This window comes from Sceloporus undulatus, chromosome 3, assembly GCF_019175285.1.
Source record: "Sceloporus undulatus isolate JIND9_A2432 ecotype Alabama chromosome 3, SceUnd_v1.1, whole genome shotgun sequence".
NCBI classification, from domain to species: Eukaryota; Metazoa; Chordata; class Lepidosauria; order Squamata; family Phrynosomatidae; genus Sceloporus; species Sceloporus undulatus.
In genome coordinates this window covers 132,445,099-132,471,527 of record NC_056524.1, presented here as the reverse complement: position 1 = coordinate 132,471,527, position 26,429 = coordinate 132,445,099, and the positions used below count along the sequence as shown (strand labels likewise).

The following is a 26,429-nucleotide window of genomic DNA, read 5'->3' as shown; positions in this document are numbered from 1 at the left end:
ACCATGCAATAAATTCAGTCTCTTTTCCCCACCCACCCACACCTTTATTAGAATTATTTCTGAACTAAGGATGACCGCAGGCATGCCAGACAACTGGATACTCAGAAACTGACAACTCTCCATGTCCTGGCTGAATCAGCCTGAAGCATAGAGACTGAGGTACTCCATCCTCCAAGGCTATTGATTGGCCAGTCTGAAATTCTCTCTCTAGGAGATGAACGATCATCCCAGAAGTATACCATTGGTTGAAAAATAAATTTCCTTTATTTTCAGATGGATAGCAAAGAGAAAATATTGCCCTAAAGTTAAGTCAAATAGACTGAGGTGTTTGGGGGGGGGGGGGGGGGTGTCTTCATAACTAGAAGGCTGTTTCAATGAGTTATTCCTATAATTCTGATAAATTTAGCTAGCTAATGTTCTGCTTATTTTATTTTAAAAGCAGGCAAAAGCAATCACACTGCCTGGTTCATTAATGCATATATTAAATCAGAACCTTGGTTTGGTACCCTGTGCATAGTCTCAAATCCATACAGATGTGCAGGAAATGCAATTATTCATTCCCAGGTTGAAAAACAAGTTTCCTGACAGCCAGGAACACCAGTTTAGAATAATAATAAACCAGTAAGAATGTGGCACTGTTATGTCCTGATATTTAAAGTCCTGAACTGTTGCACAAAAATTATTATGTACTGAAAAAAAATCTCTTTTTTATGCAAACCTTCCTCTCCCCACTGATTTTCTGAAGAGAAAATGGGTTTAAACACACCCACACCCACATGAGGAGGAATTGCATACAGAAATACTTGTTTTCTTCCACAGAATGATTTTGTGCAACACTTTGAAATGTTTGAATATTAGGAAAATATTGTGAATAAATATTTTTCTATACTTTACTTACTTATATTTCCTTTAGATATTACTTTAATTATTCATCTTAACATACAAGGATGAAATAGCTAAAGATTTATCTCCCTATGCATGTGTTGTACTGCCATCGAAAGCATGACCTGTGTTAAAAGGAGCTTCAAAGAAGCCCACCACCACTACTTCTCCACATATTTCAGCACAGAAAGTGAGGTATAGGATATTCTTTTTATACACAGTAGTAGTTTTTTCTGCTCCTGTTTGGAGCAGAAGTTGGCTGGATTGGAGTTGCACATCTGTTTGCCGTGGCCCCAATCCAGCCTAAAAGGTTCAGCTCCAAGCCACCCCTTTTTGGCCATCTGGTTCGACCCTTAGACAAATCAGACAAATCCTCAGTAGCAATCTGTTTTCAGAACATGATTAATTTTGTTGAATATTAAAAGGTCAAAATATAAAACCCACTGTGTTTCAGAGGTTTGTCTCGATAACTAAATGGGAACATCTCTTTCTTACAAAAAGATATAATATAATTATGTCAGCTTTGTAAATATATTTGATATGCAGGGTCTAGAACTCTTTAATTTGTTTACCAATGATCAGAACAGTGAAGATGTAGAATGTGTAGAAGACATCAAATCCTTGAGAGTGGTAAAATTCAAGCAGATTGGAAAACATATGTGTACAGTATGCAGAGTTATCTTGTAACACCTTTGAGACTAACTGTGCAAAAGAAGCTGTAGCATAATCTTTTGTAGACTTGATCTATTTCCTCAGATACAACAGAGGAAGCAGATCAAGTCTACGAAAGCATATGCTACCACATCTTTTCCATTGTTACTGTCAAGGGTGCTACAAAATGCCTTTGCATACTGATATTCCAGACTAACATGGCTATTTCTTGAACTCTATCCATATGTGTGCCGTCATGCACACAGAAAACAGATTTAAGACAGGAAGTACTTTGTCACACAATGCACTGTGCACTTAGATGATTTTAAAGGGGGATTTGATAATCAGATGATAATGCTACCCATTACTATTGTCATTCTGTCTCTATGGAACCTTCATGTTCAAAGGTAGTATACCCCTGAATCAGACACAACCAGACACAAAATTTGCAGTTGTAGTAGAAAATGTTTTATTGTATAAACAAAATTCCTGCAGTTCAAAGATTTAAGCTATGCAAAAACTGTATTACGTGGAGTTAAAAATGGGGAAAAAATAGTTCAGGCTTCTTCAGAAGCCTGTATAAGCAAACCACTAAAATAATTTAATACAACCATGACACTTGCTATAACTGAGGTTTTCCTAGTTCACCACCAAACCATATAAGCTGTATAAGTCATATGAAAACACACAAATAACTTTTCAGTGAGGTTTCCCTGAGTGGCTACTGAAATACATTGACATGATGTGCTGTAAAATTTGGTGGCACAGATTTCAGGGATAACTTGGAAGGTTGTCAAAACAGCCTGGGGGAGGTTGCATATGTGCTGTTGACTACACTCTCCATTCCTCAATAGTATTTCCAGGATTTCCAAACAGCAATAATACTAGTTGCCAGACCAGCTCAAGTCCAATGGGAAGCACATGAGACAGTCATATACAGTTGGTCTTCGGTATCTGCAGGAGATCTGTTCCACACACACACACACTCATGAAAATCCACAGATGCTTAAGTCCACATGGTTGCGCCATCATTAGGGACAAATGCACTGAAGTCCAGTGAAGTCATCCCTCCCTCCCTCCCTCCCTCCCTGCCCCATCCAAGGCTTCTGACCTGAGCTTGGCTTTGGGAGTGGAGGCAGAGGCCAGAGCTCTGTTGGTCTGAAGGAGCCAGAGCTGGGACTGGGGCTTGGGCTTGGGTCTCAGAGCTCCCTCACAAGCCCAACACCTGGAATGGAACCTCCAGGCTCTGAGACCCAAACTCCCTTCAACTGATGTGGCTACAGCCTTTGCTTCCAAACCACCCATGAAGCCAAGCCCAAGACAGAAGTTTTTAAGGGGGAGGGAGGGAGAGAGAGGAAGGAAGGAAGGAAGGAAGGAAGGAAGGAAGGAAGGAAGGAAGGTCTTCAGTCCAGTTGTCCCCAACAATAGTGCAGCTGCATGCACACACCACCATTGGGAACAATGCAGGCTTTCCATTCACAATGCTCACATCTGCAGATGTCAAGTCCACGAATAGCAAGATTCCACTGTATAAGGTTTCCTGATGGCACCCCATCATCCGTAGTCATAGCAGGTGCATCTACAACATTTGGTATGTAACAAGGTAGTGTACCATGTGTACCAAATGCTGAGGACTGGTGTGTTGTTATTGGATCTCATTCTAGAGCAAGGGGTACAGGGCTTGACATATACCTCAACCTGGGCCTGGATTTTAAGCCCCCAAATATGGACCATTCTGCACAAAACAGAATGTATGGGAAGCCTACCTATCGTATAATTACTGTCAGATTCCCAGTTTTCTCCCACTCTCTGTAGTCAATGACATGAAATCTAGTCTAGTAAACAATATATCTAAACATAGAGGGGGGAAAACAACACACATGTGTTCTGTAGCTGTGCACATTATGCATACAAATTCTAATCACATATCCTTATAGAATACAACATTTCCGTTGAAGAAACCTACACTGTTGCTGAGAAGCATAGTCAGATTGGTTCTTGCTTAAGGACTTGCCAGTGGTATCCTGTTAAGCATGCTGAAAAAGAGGATACTAGACAAAAAGGACTTTTGGACTAACTTAGCTTTGCCTTTCTGATGTTCTTACAATGCATTATTTTAATGGATTGAACAATCTCTCTGTTACATCCACTCTGAAGTTCATCACTCTTAAGTGAAGGTTGAGTGTGACAAGCAAACTTCTTTTTAAAATGCAAAACACTATCATGTGTAATATTTCCACAGAGATCCCAGTCAAGTTCTATTATAGCCACACATTCCATAAATGAGATCAAGTGCTCTAACTAGTCTTATGTGAAATATTTATACTGTAAATACAATGATTTCACTGGTGGCATTAAGGCCCAGGCAAGTTCATGTTCTCAGCATGAGAGCCATATTATAAAAGACAAGCCTTTTGAGAGTACAAAAGAACATTATCTCCTGATCCCCATTCAGATAACAACTTGAATTTATTTCAGCAGCCTCTTTAACTACATAGGGTGTGCTTATGGACAAAGAAACACTCAAATGTTCTAATGCTATTGTACAAGTGATGATGGTGGTGCTGGAGGTGATGATGAAGATGATGACTAATGCATTATGTCACTATTCCTGCACTGACATGTCTTCATAGTGTGTTTTTATTCATTTTGGTTCATTATACAGATAAGATAGTTTTAAGGCCACTGATTCAGATATACAGTACATGCTGTATTGGCATTTTCTGGCTGGGTAGTGACATTTAGAAAGAAATAACTGAAACCTGAATCCTATTTCACACATAGAGAATCAAAATGTTGAGCCAAATACAGATTCAGCAGTCCCATACAGTATGAAAAAGAAGTGGGGGTAAGCCCCACGTCATATTCTGAGTTGTTTGAATTGTTTCAGTGATGTATAGGAAGGAAAATTTAACTTTACTGGAAATGTTACTCTCTAGTTGCTACAAAGGTCTAATGCAAAGTGTATTTCCCCACTAGTGTCCATTCATTTGTCTACATAAACCTCTAGCATAAATGCTTTGCAATTTCCTTGGATTCTAAGATGTTTGGCTCTTTTGTGACCCTGTCCCCCGAGGCTCAGGAGTCACAGGAGGTTAATCTGGTTTTGTGATTTCTGGTTCATTCCAAAGTCCCTCTATCTTTATTCTCATGTGGGTTTCCTAAGGGCTGTGCACTGGAGTGGACACAGGAGCAGGCAATCGTCTCTCCGAGTCTCAGGCGTAAACCTGAAGCAAAATGATTTTTGGCCATTGCTTCGGTTGCTACGCCTGATAATAAAAAGAGTGTGATTGGGTCATAAAGACTTAAACATGAAAATGAATTGTTTTGTAGCAACTATTTACTATTGCCAAGCAATTGGTGCAGAGCAGGACAAGGGCTGTGACTCAGAATATTCGTTACCTGAAAGAATCAAGGTGCTGGGGAGCATTGTCCCTTCCTCCCCCTCCTCTCCCTGTCTTTTATAGCTTTATTTCTGTTTTGTTTCCATCCTTCACTTTCAACATTACTGAAGCTTCAGTAGAGAAGAAAGGAGAGGCAGTGTCCTGGAAAAGGCCCCCCAGACAGAAAGAGATTTAAAAATATATCTACCAATGTATCCTTTAAAGTACACGTCACATTTCATTTTTTGTTTTCTTTTTAAGCAGCTTGGTCTCCTTTGGAATGGCTGCACATAAGCAACCATCAAAATGGGTTCTTGAATTGTTTATAAGGCACACAGCTTTGGTTCCTCAACATATAAGTCCGGGTGGGTGGGAGTGAACAGTTCCTCGGAAGAGCAGAGGGAACAAGAATCCTGAACTCATGAGAATCTTTGCAGTTCAAGCCTTATTCCCCATAATGTTGGCATGTGGCTGCTTAGCACAGCAAACATCATCTACACCAAACTACCACATACAAATCTGGAACAGAATATATCCTTAATTGTGAAAAGGCTCTAAAAAACCAGATAATTTATTCTCACATACTGGCAGGAAAGTGTTAAAACTACTCATTTCCCTCCAGAAAAAAATTAAGATCCCTGGTGAATTTTCAAGTGACCATCACACAGTAAAACAAGATCCAATTATATAACTTTATTTATCTTTTTGGATCAGATTGCAGAATTCACATATGTGCCCCCACTTTCCTTGCTAAATGCATGGAACATGCATCCAGTATTAGAAACAACTGGACATAAATGTATAGCTCATGTTTCCTGAAGGGGTACTTGAATATGAACAGGTCCCAGTGGGTTTTCCCAAGGTGTGGGAAAATCTGTCAAATGTACTTTCTCTCACATCTGTATTATGAACATTTGGGCAAATTCTGATGCAAAACAACAACAGCAACAACAACAACAATAACAACAACTGAAATTAAATTCAGTCACTTACTCTAGCTCTCATTTTATGAGAGAACCAGAGGCTAAGTAGGTATATAAGCTGATCAATAGAGAAATCAGTCTCACTCTCTGAAATGACTCAGTATGGAGCAAAATGAATGCATCAAGTCTTCTGGCTCCAGACACTTTCAAAATCAAATCAGTTAATCTAACCTCTGAGATCTGCCCTGAGATCTCCCAATATAGGGTAGGATATAAATAATTAAATAAATTGAATAAATAATTAATAATAACATCATGTACAGTACTGAAGAGTCTAAAATTAGTTACACAATTATGGTAGAACATGATTCTTGATTTGTAAAAGAGAGAGAGAAATGTACAGATATAGCTAGTAAATCTCTTGGAGCCAGTGTGGTGTAGTGGTTTGAGCACAGATCCATGACTGGAGACCAGGGCTCAGGCCACTACTCAGCCATGGAAGACCCCTGGGTGGCCTTGAGCAAGTCACACTCTCTCAGCCACAGATGAAAGTTATACGAAACCCCCCTCTGCAGAAACTTCCCAAGAAACTCCCATGATAGGTTTGCCTTAGGGTTGCCATAAGTCTGAAATCACTTGAAAGCACACAACAAGCAAATCTTTTGAAAGTGTGGAGACATCTTTGAATGAACAATGACAATAATGAAAGCTGTTTAAATTAAAATGTCTTATCAAGCTGAAGTATCTAAGATTGAAAACAGGGTGTGCCCATCAAGGCAATCCTCTTCTTGATAAATAGGAACTTGATTTTTGTGATTCCCTCACAAGGATGAAGTTCCCATTGATTCCCTCAGTATTATGTCAGCTATTAGCAATTAGCATTTATCTTAGGTTCTTTCAGATTTGTCAATATTTTTTTTTCTTACAGACACATATGTGCAAACACACAGAGAGTATATGGACAGGTTGCTTACCTGTAACTGTATTTCCTCAAATGGTCATCTGCGAATACACACAAATGGGTTGTATATAGAGTTATATATAAAGTTGCAAATAGAGTTTTGTCCAGTGATTCCAGAAGTTTCTGAGCTTTACTGCATAGGTGCAGAATAACCCATTTGTGTGATTTGCAGAGACCACAAAGAAGAAACATGGGCCGGTTACAGACTGCCAAAATAAAGCTGCTTTGGGTCTCTTTGGAGGTATGCTGTTTAAATGATGCATGCATCCTAAGAATACGGAAGCTGCACCAAAGCTGCACTCCAGTGCTAAGGAATGGAGTGTGGCTTTGGCGCGACCTCCGGACTCTTAAGACCCATGCATCATTTAAACAGCATACCTCCAAAGAGACCCGAAGCAGCTTTATTTTGGCAGTCTGTAACCGGCCATACGTACTTTGATATCTCATCCTGCTTTTTCCAAAAGTATTCAGAGCAGGATGATTTGCAGTGAAAGCCCTGACTCACTTCTTTATTTTCTCTCAGTCTCTCTTGATAAAGACACATCTTAATTCTACTGAATTCAGAGGGAGTGGTGTTGGGATAATGCATGTGCTTTCCAAGCTCCTTCTGAGACAATTAAATGTCATGCAAGTTCCCTAAAAGAGCAGAAGACTGGCCTTTAGTACAGATCAGATTTTTTCAGGAGGGGTGGGTTTTAGAATCCCACAGCCAGTATGGCCAGTCATCACCCAGAAAGTAACTTTCCCAAGTGTGGTAACTCTAAAAAACAAAGCAAAAACACCTTGGTATCTCCAGATGCTTTTTATTACCTGCCAATTGCCTGAGTTTGTGTTGCACATCACTATATCCAACTGTGACTGAAGATGCTTCTGACTCTGAGCCCTGACCACAGAGTGTGCCAGCAGCTATCAATTTGTCTCAGATTCCCAGGAAGCCGCAGAATCATTTGACATGACCACAAAAGGTAACAGCAGCAATGACTGAAGGAGCCAATTATTATTATTATTATTTCTTTGTGGCAGTAGCAACAAAAAAAAAGTTTAATAAGATTTGAAAGCACACAATGGTAACTTCTCCCAGGAGGCCTCTAAAACAGATTTTGAACTCTGCTGTTTATCACTGAAAATAATGTAAGCTAATTAGTGTCACCAGATAGCACTGCAGTATTAATTTCTATAGCATATACTTGCATAAGATAGTAAGCTGATGACACATAATAGCATAACAGCAAAATGCAGATACCAGATTAAAAGCCTGGTTGAAAGCAATGGTAGGACTGGGAAGCCAATTTTCATTAAATAGCAGCTTGGAAAGTGTTGGTACCGTAAGATAAATCATTGCAATTACAATAAAACACAGAAACATTTGTTTTTGTTTTTGTTTTCATCTTTCCTTGATTACATTATGGTCTAGTTCTCACAAGGAACGGATAAAGTAAGAAACCTGTGTTTGGCCAGTACTAGATGACAGGTGGGATTAACAGGGATCAAAATTCCTCTATGGGACATATTTACCTACATACAGAGAATGAGACACTAGGGGTAATAACTCTAGCCTCCATTATGTATAGCTGTGTTTCCCTCTATTCATTCACTCAAGAGAGTTCACTTCTACAATTCAGACTCATTACTTCCTCTTCTACTACTTATGGAAATATTAGGTTTGAGTGTAGCAGAAACATCTCTTCCAAGCATCACTATTTTCTGTATACAACCTGTATTTTGGTGACCCCGATTACAATGTATCATTTTCTAACAAAGGGGTATCATGGATTATAGAACACAATGCCCATACACAGCTATGGGGGGAAATCTATTTTGCTTTCCTCTAATATTCATTTTTAAAAACGTCCTTTCAATCTGAAATGGAAAGAAATTTGATAATTCTGGTCAATACTTTAAAAAGCAAATTCTACAAAAGTCTTACAAAATAATGGTGCTTACACTTTTACACACAGTCTAGAATCAATTTATGGAATTCAACTTATACAGTCTAGTGATGGCTTTTAGGGCTGGCTTGTAGGGCTGGCTTCCACCTTATGCTTCAATCCTAAAAAGCAAAGGAAAACACTGTCTAATTTTAGAGGCCCTGACATATACAAAGTCCTACAAGAATCATACCAGTAGAGCAGAAGTATCAATGAAGCCAATTTACAACCTCTTTACCATAAATGAGGCTGGCCGCCTCGGTGGGGCGGCCTGGTTGCCACTTGGGGGAGTCCTGCAGCGCGGCCTGCCCAACTCTCCCGGATCGGGCAGCCCCAGAAGCCATTGTGCAGGGCCGCCCGAGCTGTGATTGGCTGGCGCTCAGGGGCAGGGGAAGGACCTCTGCCTGCCCGGCAGGGACTTCAAGTCCCAGCAGGTGCTGGGGGGTGGAAGTGCCTTCCTATTGGATAGCGTCATCACGCAGCATCGCCCGAGATTGGCTGGGAGGCTGGGAGGCAGGCTTTCTGCCTTATCCCGGCCTCTCATTGGCTGGCAGGCCTTTAAAAGGCCAGGACGTGCCCCGAACGGCTCCATTACCAGCTCGGCTCACCCACCCACCCACCCACCCTCTGCAGGTGTATGGTTGCTGTCACAACTTTGGAGGCGGTTGCATAGCTCTTGGTTCTGCTGGGCATGGTTTCCAGGCGTTGCACTAGATCGGGAGTCCAATTAGGACACGGGGGTGCTGTGAGCGATGTGCGGGGGCAAGATCGATACAGGGTTCCCCGTTGACAAGGGATAGAGATGTGATGATGCGCATATGCGGAGATGCAATCAATTGCATGAGTGATTACTGGAACAGATGGGTGTTAACCAGTTAATCCCTTGCCATCCCGAAGCTTGGCTGAGATCAAGCACTTTGGTTTATCCATTCAGTACGGGGCTGATGGATGACAGATCCAGACCTCATGCATCAGAGCCAACCCTACGTTTTGGTTTGTTTGTTGTTGTGTTAATAAAGTTGTGGCCTTTTACCTCCAATGTGATGTTTTCGTATTTGTTCCGTGGTGGCTTCCCTCTGAGGCAACAGTGTCACTGGTCGCAGAGATCGATCAAATATCCTCCGTTTATTTATCTGTGAATTTTGAATATGTTCAAGCCTCCCTCCCACTTCAGATATGCTTTCCAAGATCCCACCTTAAATCAGGGGTGGACAAAGTGTGGCTGTTCAGAAAATGTGGACGGGAACTCCCATCAGCTTTAGACAGGGTGGCCAGTGTTGAAATACAACAACATTTGGTGTGCCACACATTCCCCATTTAATTCTTAAGACTTATTGCTGTCTTAAGTTGGTGGTCATAGTTAAGATGGAGGTTTATCACCCTGTGCACCTCAAACAAACATTCAGAAGAGAAAATAAGCAAACAAACAAAAAATGTACTTTTCAGCACAACTGATTAGTCCGTTAAACTGTTCTGTCCACATACTCTAAAACTTTCTTCCCTAATAAAAAAGACAATTCAAACAAAACAGACTATTTTAATTATTTTAAAATAAATAGGAGAAAATGCTGAATGAAGTTCTGAATTCCTTCCAGACTCATCTAGTGCTGTGGAACTGCCCCTGTTTCAGCCAGATAGGGGCCATGGCAACCGCACGCTGCGCCCCTGATCTGGCCTTTCAAGGGTGCAAAAAGGAGCTGCAAAAATCCTTTTTGTGTCCTGGAAAGGGTGCCATAGAGGCATGCAGTATCATAGCACCCTGGGGATGGAGTCAAGGTGTGCATCGTGTGGAGACGACGCCCCAACTCCACTCCCAGGCTGGCCTTAATGGCTGGTCTGAACAGGGCCTAATTCAACTTTTATATAACCACGTTCATTAAGAAATCATTACATTTTTTTCGAAATATTTTGAAGGCTAGAAGGAAACATACTTCATTGGTCAGTATCATTCCATCCCTTAGAAATCTAATTTAGTGCATTTCTGGAGGAAAATGTACCTTTTCCATTTCCCTAATTTATTTCTGTACTGCAGTGGAATATTTTGTTTATATAGTTTTTAAAAATGGATGTGGATCATGTTTGTTATTAATATTGACTTTCCCTATGCATCACAATATTTCTGAAAACCCCATTCCCCATTCTTAATCTGCTCTTTGCAGTTTTAAAATAAAGTAAAAATAAATTACAATATAACATAACAATTAATGCAGTGCAAAACATTGTTGGAACAACACCATTTTGTCACCAGAAAAGAATGAAGAAAGCTTTTTCATATATCAAAAATGAATATGCCTCATTCACATTTTACCTACACCACTTAATAAACCAATTTAAAATGGAGATCTAAGAAGAATGCCTGAGTCCCAGTGAGGTCATCTGGAAAATTTCCATGTGAGTGCTGTTTGGACTACTATAATGCACTCTAGGTGGGACTGTCTTTGGAAACTGTTTGGAAACTTCAATGGGTTCAAAACGTTGAAACTAGAATGCTGACTGGGGCCAGTTATAGGGACATTGGGGCTCAAAAGTCCGCCCCAAAAGGGCGGACTGGAAGCATCCATTTTTCCTCCTGAGGGATGCCACAGCAGCCAAATTGTGCGATCTCCCTCCATGCCAAAATGAACCCTCTAAAAGCGGGTTCTTTTTCATGTGCGCAGTGGATGCCATGAGTGTGCCATTGGCGCACAGTCATGCATCAATGTTGCAAGCGTATCACCATGCTATATGGATGCAGCGCTGTGCTTGCATCATCATGGCAGCCCCCATGTGGACAGGGCCACGCTATGATGCCGCTGCCGCCATGCACTGGGGCTGACAATTGTAAAGCAACCAAATGGTCCCGAACCCTAAAATCAGCCCCAGACTGCCACTTTCCACCAGTTTGTACCAGGCCTATATAACTTCTATAACTTCCTTGTGGTTCACTAGCTATCAGTTCATTTGGGGGCACAATTCAAAGGGCTGGTCATGACTGGTAAAGCCCTATACAGCTTTGGTCCAGACTATCTGAAAGACTGTATCTCTCCAAAGAAAGCCTTCTCAGTGGCTGCTCCCACTTGTGGATTGCCCATCCATGGGAGGCTATGATGGCCTCCTCCTTGTTTTTCTTTCACCGACAGGCAGACTTTTTGTTTGTATTTGACCCAGGACAGACCTCCCCCAAAAGGGCGGCCTGCTGGCAGCCTATTTCCCTCCAGAGGGACGCCACAGCTGCCAAGCTGTGTGGTGTCACTCTGGAGTAAAAAAAAAACCAGGAAAATCGGGTTCTTTTTGAGCTGCTGGGCAGATGTCACGAGTGCACCAATGGTGCACTCGTGACGTAAATGATGCACAGATATGTGTATATGCTGTGCGTCGCTTACGTCAAAATGCCAGCGCCCATGTACACGGGACACCACCATTAATCCACCGCTGCACCATGCTTGGGTTCGGGACTGTGCAGTTGGTGCACAGTCCCTAACCCTAGAATCGGCAGCAGCACGGCACTTTCAGACCATCTGTCCTGCGCCTTTGTTTAAGCAGACTTTTAATAGTAAAGCAGGAAAGGTTTTTATTTATTTGTGTGTTTTACTTGTTCTTAACATTTGTATGGCTTTTTATTGATTTTTATGATGTTTAATGTGGGGATTTTTATTTCAATTTTTAATTGTTTGTTTTTTGGTTTGAATGTTTTAAAATGTTTTATTGTTTGAATGTTTTAAAATTATTTTTGTAAATATTAATAGTTAAAAATATTAATATTTTAAAAATATTTTTGTAGATATTATTTTTGGAAGCTGCCTTGGGCCCCATCTTGAGAGAAAGGTTGCATATAAATGAAGCAAATAAATAGTAAATAAAAAGTGAAAGCTACCAAGAGGCATAGCAGAACCAACAGGAATGTATTCCTCTCCTCAACATGAAATACAGGGTATCTGTTCTGGCAACCCAGGTTGTTAGTGTCCACTCTAATTCCATGTACAGAAGATAACTAGACTAGCTATTAAATCGTAATTCAATAGTGATGATAGGGCATCATCCTGTGCAACACCTTTGAATAGCAAAATAGCTTACAGGTTACAGGGTTCTTTCCTTCAACAATTGTTGAAGCAATATGTAGCTCGGTTAATTTGTCCAATGATAGTACTCACCTATGAAATAAATGGGTTAAACTGAAGTAGCTATCAGAGTGCACCTGAGACTATTATTGTCATATGATTGTTCATCTAAGGTAGGCATTCTTTTTCAAAAGCGAACTACTGCTTCAGCTGGCGTGACTCTTTAGTCTAAAAAAGTCAAACAACTTGTCAGTGATGAAGAGCAAAACTAGCCAAAGCTTCTTGTCTACTGGATCATAATTGGTTTGGCTGTTTGTATTAATTGACAATGACAGAGGGAAGAGTTCAGTCCAACAGTTCTCACTCAGACAAAATAGTAGGCTTCTTCAGCAGTCCTCTGCATGCGTGAGAACCAGCCACAACAATTTTCAAGGAGGATCCTTGCAAGCTGCACTGATATTCCAGAAAATCTACTTTCCTGTACTTCAAGGAGATTTAAGGCCAATGCAAATTGGCAGGTGCAGAAAGTCAAGATAGCCAGTCTCCACTAACTGAACACATTTAGAAGTGCAAGCGATGAGATTATTAAAAAAAAAATCAGGGTAAGGGAGGATAGAAGGAGAACTAAAGATAACCCTCTGAATTCATTTGCCATCCTTGCTGGAAATATAGGTTGTACTGGACATGGAAAGTAACAACATCTTATTTATTTTCTTGTGGGTTAAGCATTGATTAATGAAGAAAATATATATTATATTTTTGCCATTAATAGAAAAAGAGGGTATGTTTGTAGCAGTTATGATTTCCTGAGAAATTAAAGATTTAAAATGCAACTTTTCTTAATTTTCTAAGGTCTCACAAAGCTAGAAACAAACTCACCTAGAGGTGTTTTTTTATTTCAGAAATCAGAAACTTATAAAGTAAAGGTATATTTATTGCTATACTAAGCAACCACTGCAATGCACGAGTTTCTATTTTTCTTGTTTGTGATGCTTGAATATCTGAATTCATACCAGTACCATTCTGTGAATCTTAAGAAGTACAGTATACTAAATACAAGCTGTCCTCACCCCCATTTCTGGGAGAAAAGTATGATCTAAATTAAATAAATAAAAATACATTTAAAATACAGCACTTACATAGGTGATATAAAGTTGAAGCCATTCACTTTCACTTCATTTGGGCAGCCGCTCTCGAAGGTTTCAGTGAACTCAACTAATACTTTTATCTCTGTGTTGTTGTACTTTGCTATTGGGAATAGGACTTGGAATATGATTCCTATTTGGAATAGGACATCTCCTCTTCCCCTTTCAGATTCTGGTTAATATTAATTGATAAAATCTGGTCCCATTTAAATCCATTTCTTGAGTCACATTTCTAATTTTCTTTCCTGCATGCACAATTTTTTTTAACAATAAACTTTCTCCAATTAGTTCAATGGAGGATATGAAATGTTGGGGCTACAACAGAATACAAGTTACAAAAGTGGCATGGATGCAATGGAAAAAGAATCATACTGCAAACTGTAGAGTTTCTTCTGAGTCGAAGAGACTCAATGGAGGTCTAAAGCAACAATATTGTCTCCTAAGATGTTCATAAGAGAAATGGATCATTGCTTGAGGCCTTCAGCAACAACAAATTTCTTTACTTGATGGCTAACAAAAGCTTGCTCAACCTAGTTCCTCTGCTTTCTCTTTTTCTTTCAAGTAAGCACTCTATTTTAATTTAATTGAAAATTCAACACATCACCATACAGCCACATCAGCAGAAGGATGGGACATGGCTTTGATCCTATCTAAATTGTTATTCTGTAGAGTCAGTATTACTGTATAGAAGATGAGCTATGACATTGAAGGAGTACATTACAGGCACCTAGCTTAGGTGAACATTACTGATACAACCTTTTCCTGCATTACTCTGCAGCCCACATTTACCAGAGTGACAGTATCTCTTAGATCACAGTAATGAAAATGACTGATCAATTAACCAACCAGTGATTTAAACAGCATCAAATGCAACAAATTAATACTGAAGAAGCCATGGATGATCTAATGTTACATTAATGCTACTTATGTTTGCTGTCATCTAAAATGTACGGTAACTGTCAAAAGTTGTACGTAGGGAACATTCTAACAATTTAAAACATGAAACTAATGCCATCCCTTTTAATGGCTGTAGCTGGGTATGGAGAAAAATTCTTCAGATCTCAAATACAGGTGTCTCCCTGCATTTATACCAATAGGGAATGATGTTGCGTTGTATCTTCTGATCTTCTAGGTCTGTTCCACCTTTGCATTTCTTTTCCCTTTTTGGATAACAACAGGGGGAGCTTGCATGTGTGAATTAGCTATTGATACACCATACATGTTAATTTTAGTTTTATATTGTACACAGCCCTTTTTAAATTAGGCTCTCTCATGCAACTGCCTTTCATTAAATGTGCAATAAACAAATGCAAAGTTAAGTTAATTATAAATAAATAGGGTAGGCCCACTATTATTTAGACTGAATTAAAGTTTGGAGGAGCTAGCAATATTCATGGTTTTTCTACTTTTGTGGAGGGTCCTGTGCCCCTAACTGTCACAAATGTGGAGAGCTGACAGTATACAAGAGCCAAGAGTCATCCAGGGACCCAAGTGGTGAAAGAGAAAGGTTAGCTCTTTCTCACAAACTCAGCACAGTTAAACTGTTCAGTGCTGCAAGATGTTGGGAAGACCATCACACTTTGTGAAATAAACATAGACATAGGAACAACTTGCAGCCAGAAATTCATACATTTCCCATGAAAAGGTTCTATGAAAGAGGAATGAAATAGTGATCATTAATGTATCAGTTTTGAGGAACATGCACAAATAACTACAGACAGATTTTTTCTTGTGAAAAAGATATACAGAATCAACAAAGAAATGACTTGGAGGTGTAAAAATAAGAAAGTTTGAAAGAATGGACTTGCTAGACTTGACTATCTCTAGTCAGGACCAGAGCAGGGCTTGGAATGGAGGTTGTATAACAATTGGAATCAGTGAGAAACTGAGGCCTGAAGGACAGCAAGTAATTATCTGGATGTGTGTATAATTAAAGGTGATTCTAGATCCCTGAAATTTCCTACAGAATCAAAGACAAATAGAGTACATTCATATTGCCTTTTATAAATGGCTCTGATACTTGAAGATATTCAAACATCAAATAATTTATAATGCTTAGGTCAAGGCACAAATTGTGACTCAAAGGTTACTTGCTATTGCCTTCCTCTAAATATAACCTATAGCATCTGCTTTTCCCTTGTAGTCTCCGTTCCAAGTACTAACCAGACCTGGCCCTGTTTGGAGTCAAAGATGAGATAATACTTCTTTAGACTGGTCCTTGTGACAATGGGACAAGGATAGATAAATAAATGAGATGTAGCAATGCACACATTCCCTGATCCTTTTCAAGATAGTCACTTTACTAGTTTCAAATCATTGCTATTGTTCCACTTTATAGAGTCTCATTGACACAATATAGAAATTTGTACCACTACAGAAATTAAGTGGCTTGACAGACCACCTCAAGTGGTGGCCTGCAGTCAACCCTTTAGCACCAGATCGGGCCCGCAGCAACTACATGCCACAGCCCCAAGCTCTAGCTTTCACAGCACAAAAAGGAGCCACAAAAAGTGGCTCCTTTTTGTGCCCTGGCAAGGGTGCCATAGCCACTAGCACACAACTTTTCCATGCTCCTTTGGGGCTGCATCATGGAGACACAGCTCCAAAGAAGCACCATCATGCCTCACTCCTTGTGGTATGGTGCACCACATGGCATCATGCTAGAGTCAAGGTGTGCTCTATGTGGATTCCCCAGTTCCGCCCCCAGGCTGGCCTTTCCTGCTGGTCTGCAAAGCCCCTCAGAGACTAATTCTACAGCAAATCTGTAAGGATCGTTCTTCCCAATTCAAAACCACTCACTATTATAGCAAATTTAGCTGTAGCTAGAAAAAATATTTAAGGCCAAAAAGTGGAATCTGTGTACTTCTGCTCTATAGTGCTTATTTTAAAGACAAAAGCAAAGAAGACCGAAACCTTCAGAGCCTTTAAAATGCAGCAGCACAAAATTCAGAGCTTTTGTGTGTCAGACAGAAATGAGTTAGTCTCTTCTAAGTGGTTGCCTTTACAGAAGGACTGACCCAGAGCAATGTATTCCATCCAGCTGAGTACCACAATAATGCAAACGCTCCCAGGGCTCAACTCTAGGGATGGTTCTGCGTCATGCCACTAACCACAGCTGTCAGCAAACACATAACAGCAAGGAGGGAAGGGTAAAAGGGTGAACAAAATCATTAATGACATGCGGCATGACCCAGAGACATGTTTCCATGGTTGCACACATTTGCAGTTCTAATTTGTGGGCTCTTAATGTTTAATAAGGCAAGCATGTGAAATGCAAGAAAGTTTTAGGAGTGACTAATACAAGAGTTGTATCCCCATAATTTGTATGTGATAGTAAAAGCCTGGTTTCTGTTTCTGCTGTTGCTGCTGCTGTTGTTGTTGTGTACCTTTTAGGTTCTATTCTTTAACCTTTAAAAAAAGTTAGTAAGCCCCTTCCATGTTAATATTATAAAGGTGAGTATTGCGTATTTTCTGTCAGACAGTGTGTTGCAGTGGTTAGGGGTGTTGGACAATGACTCTGAAGACCAGGGTTCAAATGAGCATTCAGCCATATTTGGCAATCTTGGACAAGTCACTCTCTCTCTCAGCCTTAGACAAAGGCAAGAGGAAAAACCCTTTGACCAAAACTTGCCAAGAAAATCCCATGAAGGTTTGCCTTAAGGTCACCATAAATTAGAAACAAGTGGAAGAAACTACTGGGGGGGGGGGGGGGGGGGGGGTGGGGGGGGGGAGGAAAGAAGGATGGAAGAGTCAAATTATTTAAGAGAAATATGTTGCTCATATAGTAAGAATATATGACTTTTTTTTTAAAAAAAAGGTGTTCTCCAAACAACTTGAATCCCATCTGATTTCATTCCCTTTTAGCATCAGACTATGCATTTTGCATGCAGATCATCCTAGATTCAGTTCCTGTCATTTCCAACTAAAATAACACCAGATCTGCTAGAAAATCCTGTGGCCAACATCTTGAAGAGTTGTGGTCAGAGGGCTAAGTCAATTCTGGACTTGATGGACCAATAGTCTTGTTTTCTAGCTAAATCAGTTTCATATGTTCACAACATCATTAACAGTGCATCCTGGGGCCCTCAAAATCAATGTCCTTTCCTTCAAAGACTTCCAAAATTTCTCATTCAATTTGAATTTCCAGGATGCAGGTCAATTCCATATGGTTATGTAAGTAGGAAATTATTGAGACACAGTTTAGATAAAAAGTTGCTAAAGCCAAAAATTTCTTAAGCCATTTGAAGTTGGGTATATCTGCCTGCTTTTTTTTCAAAGACACATTTAGTTATACAAATATTACTTTTAATTCCATATGCCATGCCTATTGTGCTCAAATACACATGGATACTACAGAGAGTGAGTCAGGACCTTCTTGCCAGTTTTGCTCTCTTTCTTGTTGCCCTCTAAGCAGAAAAGCCAATAACAAACAGAGATTGGTAACTTCTATGTATGCTTCTGGTTTTAAGCCAAACCATTAAGGACATAAACCTACTTTGGAGATAGTGTAAATATGCTGGATAGTTCTTTTTTTCAGACTGATAATCCAAAGGTAGAGTCCAAATCCTACTGACAAGGAAGCTACAATCCATCATAGCCAGAGTGGTAGAGACACATGTTTTGGCTCAACCTCATTAGAGTTCAGCACATTCATTGGATAAATATACACAAGTTGACATCTATTTCAAAACTAGTATACAATGATTATAAAGCTTGCTAGCTATAGCTCCAATAGACAGAGAGATTATGATGGGGAAGTTTACTTAGCCATTGAGCAGGATGAGAAGAAAGCACATCTTATCTCCAGGATTTCCCTGTTTGTGGGGAGAATCTACTGACCACACCACCAGCTCTCACAATAGGTCAAACACCCACTGATACTCCACACTGCTCCCCTTTGTCTGCATGGACGTCCAGCCAAAATAGGGCACTCATGGGTACTGCCCATACAGTACATCAATCCCAGAGACCCATTGGCACACCATGATCATGATTTATATATTCCCTTTCCCTACTTCCCCCATGGTCCCCTACTAGACTGGCAAGTTTGTTGATGTTCTTATTAAATCAGTTGTTATGCTTTCCATCATTTTTCTTCAAGGGGTGTGCAATGGGTCAATGGTGCAGCTCAATATTCATACACATGTTCAATCAATTAGTGGGCAGACAACAAAAACCTATGGGCAGCAATGGTGCAGGCGTCTCTGCAGCCCCTTCCCCCATCCCCACACCAGTGTGCAGTTCACACTTTGTGAAACAAACCAGTGGTTATTTTGCTTGGGTGTTTAGCCCCAGAACACAGTTTCATTCTGGTTTCTTCCTCTTTTTAGTCACATGTATCATTTAAACAAGAATTGTTCAAAAATTTCAATTGTTGGGACAGCCTCAAAGGAAAAGTCCACCATTGTTTAACCAGTGTATTCCAGGCAACTTGCAGGGATGTAGAATGGTTGACTAATCAATCCAAAGTAAAGCTCCTCACCAAGGTGTCCATTTTATCAGACTTTGACCTCAAATGATTTCAAAGTGCTAGCTACAGATGCTTTTAAGACAGTATATCTTTAAAATGAGTACCTGAAGCCCCAAATAGCACCAAGGTCTTAAATTACAGGTTTTGAGGACTCTTAAATCTAACCCACTGCGTTTCTTTCTGTTTTACAGCTTCCACGTAATATTTTCAGAGATTTTGTGAGATTTAGTGAACTATGCACTGCAACTAGTGATCTAAGATTATAAACATTGCATATATATATATATATATTATGCCACATTCCTTTAGCAAGAGTCACATATCCTTTTAAAAAAAATCAATATCTGGCCTAATAAAATTGGATTCATCTATAAACCTAAATATGAGAGGTGAGAGGAAGATGGAGAGAGACAGAGAGGGGTGAACTGTCAATAACTTATAAAATTAATGCCAGGAGCCCACTGCAGAGCTGCTGTATTTTCTAATTTCTGGAACAGCTGAGAGATTTGTCCGCACAGCAGCAATCCAGCAGAAGTAAGTCACAGAGAAGTCCAGTCTATGGTTTTTCCCCCAGTAAGAACTGTTTGGTCAGGGGACGTCTTTGAAATCAGTGACACAGTGGTGTCAAAACTGATGGTTAACAAGGCCTCTACAACAAGTATGATTATTAGGAAAGGGAATTGCTTGATGGCAGGGGGCAAATCAGAGTTCACAAACAGAATATCAGATTGTGCAGTCTCAATGCTCAAGCACCATGGAGCAATTGTCAAACCATATGGCACTTAAGAACACCCTCCCCCACTCGTGGTCATTTTCTCTATAAAAAGAGAACTGGGAGAGAATTTAACCAGATTAATTCTTTGATTGTCAAATGAAGCAGAGGAAGGAGGAGGAGGGCGGCTGCAGTAGCTCCACAAACTTTGTGGTTTCACTTTTTTTTGCTAGATACTTCTGAAGACCAGCCATTTGTTGTTGTTGTGTTGTTGTTGTTATTATTATTATCATCATCATTATGCATTGTGATATTTGATCAATATTACGTCGACGTTTGCTTGTTTGGGTTTTTTTTCTCTCTCTCTACAAGAGCTATAGTATGTGTGTGCAGTCGTACAACTAGAGATGATTTGATTGTGGTCTTCCACCATTGCATGACCCTGTGTGGTCTCTTCCAGCTCTACACACTCTATGAATCATCCATTTAGTTCTGATCAAGTTATTGAGTTTCTGCATATTTCTTTCTTTTTCTTAACTTCTTGGGAATTTGAAAAAAGTTTGTGCAAAAAACATTGTTTTGTTTGTTTTTATGACCAGTCCCTGTAAAAAAAAGAACCCAGTATTTTATGTCTATTTGATATTGTTTGTCTTTGTATAAAGGGAACAAAACACTGTGTTTTGAGGTTTTATGTTTGTTTCCTGGTAACTCACACTTAAAGATGGTGAAAGCTTTACATCCCAGGAAAAAGGTGCAGCCCATTGTGTGGTGTGTGTTTGGTATGAGAACCCAAAGGAACGCTTATTGCTCTGTCTGAACAGATATTATGGATAGTAGACTGCATCCACACTGCAAAATAATCTAATTTGAAACCACTTAAATAGTCATCGCTCGTGCTATGAATTCGGGGAATTCAAGTTTTGAACATTTCACCTTCTCTGTGAGAGAGCACTGGGTGTCACAAACAACTACTATTCCCAGAATTACATAGTATTGAGCCATGGCAGTTAAAGTGCTGTGGATCTGAATTATTTCTGATGTCTAGATGCAGCCTAAGCTTTGTTTTGGAGACAAGTTTTAAATATGCTTTGCCACATAACACACTGAATTACTTGGCAAATACTGAATCTTGAAGTAGCCTATCTCCTATTTTCCCTCTGAACACATAAAGATATATTGGCATTTGGGATGGGATGAAAGATGAAACAAAATCACATTTCTCTGTGCTCAGTTCAGGTGAGAAATCTAAATACTGAATAATGTAAGTATGCTATATTACATGCATGAATCTACATATTAACAGATCTACATGCAGTTTTGCATAATGCATTGCCAGTTCATACAATGTAGATAACAGTAACAAAAGACTATAAATAGGATGCAGACTTCCGCTTGTTTGGTCATTTGGGGGGGGGTTTGGGGAGGGGGTTGTAGAAAAACCTGTAGAAATAACAGGCCTCTCAGTAGTTTAGTTCAGGTTATATATGTTAAAGAACAGATTGGAAAAATTCAGTATACCACATAAACAATAGCCCTAGAACCATAATGTCATGTGAATAATGTGCCCAGTTCCATTTGCTCTACTGGGAAGGCAATCATTAAATGGAAAAGTCTTTCCATGTGTACAATCCTCATCAGACCTCCCGTTTTTGAAATGCAGAGCACTCTGCCAGAATGTAAGTAGATAGTGACCTGTTTAAAAGGAAAAGATCAACTATCCACTTTATGCTTCAATATTTTTCTGCTGTAAATATGAATTGAGAGTCTCTAGTAGTATGAAACGTGTTTGCACAGACCAGTAAGCAAATTCAAAAAGTTGAATCAAGGAGTCCCTTGCTTTACAATGCAAATCAGGCTATTAAGACAGAGGCAGTCACAGAGTTATGAAGCAAGGAAAGAAAGAAAAAGGGCACCTGCTTGTTTCATAGTGTGACAATGGCATTCACCTTACCGTTTTCTGCTTAACTAGAATGCCTATCAAACCCAGAAAATGGAAAGTTTCAAAAGTGTTATCAAGCATGTGTGTGTTTAGACACACAACAGGGGTGGGGGTGTAAATGATATTCCTGCTGATAAGGTCTGAGACATAGCCAAAGCCGAATAACAATTCCCTTCCCTTTGAAGATTTCTGGTTTTCTCTTTATTTTGTGTTAAAGAATGTACAGTAAATTACAGAGTGACCAAATTGGAGTAAGTCTTTTATTTTATTTCTTTTGTTCATTCTTTCAATTATTTAAGCAGAGTTATACACAACCTTCATCCAATGGATGTTGGGAGTGACGGGCAATAAAATTAACATGGCAAAGAAACTGTAACAGTAATGATAAAATAGGTGGTAACTAAAATCAGACTGCAGGGTACAGCATTATTCAGGCTGAAACATCACTGGGTTGTACATTGAAATATTTACAGTACTGTTTAAGAAGAGTATATTCCAAAATTGGGATTTTACTCTTCCCCACTCTCCCAGGAGATGCCTTTATCACTCTGTAAGGATCTGAAGAAGTGAGTTTTAGCCACAAAAGCTCATGCAAAAACAAACCAAGTTGATCTATAAGGTGCTGCTACATTTCATTTCCCCTCCCCTCCCATCCTTACTCCTTTTTATGCTTTAACCAACAAAACCTTTATCACCTATTGCTTAAAGTACCTTTGCCTATATTTAGCTCAGTAATAGAGGTGCTAAGAAACCCTGTTAGTGAATTGCAAAGATGCATAACAGGGCGCTGAAAAGTTAGAGCTGGCAAAATGCAAATGTGTGGGCACATTGGTGTGCAGTGCACACGCGCACAATCAGCCAGCTCTTACAATAGCTCTACTGGTTTGTTGTTGGGGGGGTTGGGTTGGTTGTTGTGTGTGTGTTGGGGGTGGGTGGTTGTGTGGGGGGGGTTTGGGGTTGTGGGTGGGTTTGGGGGGGTGTGTTTGGTGTGTTGGGGGTGTGTGGGTGGGGTGGTGGGGGTTTTGGGGTTGGTTTGGTGTTTTGTTTGTGTTCTGTTTGGTGCTGTTGTTTGGTGTTTGGGTTTTGGGGGTTGGGGTGTTTGTGTGGGGTCGGGTTGGTTGGTTTGTGGTGGTTTGTGGTGTTGTGGGTGGGTGTTTTTTGTGTGGATGTTGGGGGGGGGGGGTGGTTTTGTGGGGTGGGTTTTGTTGGTGGTTGGGGTGGGGTGTGTGTGGTGGGGGTTGGGGGGGGGTGTGTTTTTGTTTGGGGTTGTTGTGGGGGGGTTAGTCTGGGGGGGGTTTGTTGGTGGTGGGGTGGTTGGTGGGTGGGTGTTTTGGGTCTGGTGGTTTTGGGTGGGGGTTTGGGTTTCGGGGTTTTTGGGTTTGTTGTGTGGTGTTGTGGGTCGGTTTTTGGGGTTGGTGTGTTGGTTGGTGTTGGCTGGTTTTTTGGGTTTGTGTTTGTTTTCTTGTTTGTGTTTGGTGGGGGGTTTGGCGTGGGGGGTGTTGTTGTTCTGGTGGGGTTTGTGGGTTGGTGGGTGGGGTTGGGGGTGTTCGATTGTGTGTTTGTTGGGTGGTTGGTTTTTTGTTTGTGTTGGGGGGTGGTGGTTGGGGTGTTGGTGTTGGGTTGGGGGGTTGGGGTGTTGGGTGTTGGGGGTGTGGTGTTTTTGTTTTGGGTTTGGTTTGGTTGGTTTTTGGTGGGTGGTTGTGTTTTGGTGGGGGGTGGTTGTTGGGGTGGGGGGTGAGTGGGTGGTTTTGTTGTTGGGTGGGGGTGTTTTTGTTGTGGGGTTTTGTGGGTGGTTGGGTGGGTGTTTGTTTGGGGGGCTTTTTTTTGGGGTTGGTGGGGGGGTGTTGGTGGTTTGGTTTTTGGTGTTGGCGGGGGGTGTGGTTTTCGTGGTGGTTGGTGTTGGTGTTTGTTTGTTGGTGTGTGTGGTTTGGGGTTTTGGGGTGGTTTTTGGTTTTGGGTTGTTGTTTGTTGGGGGTGTTTGTGTTTTTTTTGGGGTGGGTTTGTTTTATTTGGGGTGTTGGGTTGTGTTGGGTGTTGTTTGTGGGTTTGGTCGTTGGGGGGGGGGTGGGGTCTGGTTGTGGGGGGTGTGGGGTGTTTGGGTGGTGGGTTTTTTTTGGTGTGGCTTGGGTGTGGGGGTTGGGTGTTTGGTTAGGGGGGTGTTTGGGGTTTGTGTGGTGGGGGTTGTGGGTTTGGGTTGTTTGGTGGGTGTGGTGTTGGTGGTGGGTGGGTGTTTTGGTTGGTGGTTTGTGGGTGTGGGGTTGTTTGGGTTTGGGTGTGTGTGGGTGGGGTGTGTGGGGTGTTTGTGTTGTTTGTGGTTTGTTGGGGGGGGGTGTTGTTTGAGGGGTTGGGTTTTGGTGTTGCTGTGTGTTGGTTGTTTGGGTTTGGTTGGGGTGGGGGTTTTTTTGGGGGGTTTGGTGTTGTTGGTGTTGTGGGTTGGTGTGGGGTGTGTGGTGGTTTGTGGGGGTGGTGGTTGTTGTGGTGTGGGTTTGGTTGGGGTTTGGGTGGGTTTGGTCGGTTGGGGGTGTGTGGTGGCGTGGTGTGGTGTGTTGGGTGTGGGGTTTTGTGTGTGGGGGGGTTGTTTGTGTTGGTTTGGGGTGGGGGGTTGGGTGTCGGGTTGGTGTTCGGCGGGGTGGTGTGTGGGTGGTTTGGGGTGTTTGGGGGTGTGGGCACAGTTGTGTTTTGGGTTGGGTGTGCCCCGGTGCCACGTGCACAAGTTTTAGCCAGCTTTAAATAGCTCTATCTTGGTACCTTACATAGACTACACTGATGAAACAACATTCTGAAAGAAAAAAATGGTCTGACCCTACAGTTGGTTTATCACAAAATTTAGCAGAAAGAGGTGGTCATACAGGTAGTAGAGTTCAATAATTTAGAGCAGCAATGGGGGGAAAGGGTTGGAACATAAAGCTGCACATGTTTATGTCCTGTGCCTCCTAAGCAAGGCCATGACCTATAGGTGTGATAGGGGACACAGTTCTATCACCAAAATGAATTATTCGATTGTCTGTAAAGTGGGAAGGGGACTCTCCTGTCTTTCACAAGAAGCAAAACTCTTTGGAATTGCTCTGTGAAGGCAGACTTTCTGAGGGCAAGTACATTTTACTAAAAAGTTTTCTCTTTACTAATGTGATAGTACACATGCACAGAATAAACATGACACTACCTTGACAATGCTCACTACTATGTCTGTTATGAACTAGCAACAAAGAAAGAAGAAAAGAACCTCTATAGCTTTTTATGTTATAATGTGGGTAACATGTAAATTGTAACCATATACATGTTATCACACTAGCTCTAAAGAGGTACTATTCCAGTGTGACTCCTTAGCAGCTCCTGTGCATGCTGGGATTGGCAGTTTTAGGAGCTGAACTTCTCTGCCTGAGAATTCTAAATACCCCTCCTTAAAACTGCCAAATCCAGCATGCACGGAGGCAGCTAGAGGTCACACTGGAAATAGTACTCTTTAAGAGCTCGTCTGATAAACACCCATTGTGATCATTAGTTTTCTGTGTGTCTTCTGGGCTATGTGGCCATGTTCTGGAAGAATTTCACCCTGATGTTTAGCCTTGCATTTGTGGCTGGCATCTTCAGAGGATGGTGGCATGGAAAAATGTGGGGTATATATTTGTGTGATCCTTGGTTGGGAGAAAGTAATTTATATGTTAATCTGTGTATTGGTCTAATAAAAACACTGGTAGACCGTGCAAAAAGGAACGTGAACTCCATTTCTGGAGATGAATTGAAGCCCTAAAAACTTGGCTCTACAGGTTAATGGTTACTTCAGCTCAGATATCAGAAGAGTACAAGACCCAGAAAAAAAAAACACAGGAGTGACGACAATCACCCAAAAGGGAGGTATTTTTACCATACAACAAAGGACCTAATGGACACAATGGGAAACTGGTCGAGGAAACACAACCTTCAAATGATCTACAGACCGACCAAGAAAAATCCAGGGAAATGATGGCCCAGAGAGACCACTCTCACTGTCACAGGAGTTTACTTACTATCATTCAGCTATGGCGCACAAGTCTACATAGGGACAACTAAATGCGCAGCATTCAAACATGAATCCAAGAAACATGAGAGACACTGCGATGAGCCAGCCAGAAAATCGGCAGTAAGTAACAGAACACATCATAACACCAATCGGACATAGAATGCTATCTGAAAACACTGAAATTCTGGACCATGCCAGCAACTACCGGTCAGAACCACATAGGGAGCCCATGGAAATCCGCAGACACTTGGACAACTTCAATAGGAAAGAAGAAACACTGAAAATAAAAAAGTTTGGCTACCAGTCCTGAAAAACACACAAAAACCAAGACTCAACACAGCAAATGATACCACCCAGGGTTAGGCAGTTTCCCTGCAAACAATGGATGCTAATTAATA

The 26,429-nt window shown here is 40.9% G+C and overlaps 1 protein-coding gene across 5 annotated transcripts in view; it reads right to left on the bottom strand.

The window, feature by feature from the left end:
* PCDH9 (protocadherin 9) overlaps positions 1-26,429 on the bottom strand; it is a 1,031,874-nt gene that overhangs the window by 149,027 nt on the left and 856,418 nt on the right. The window lies entirely within an intron of this gene.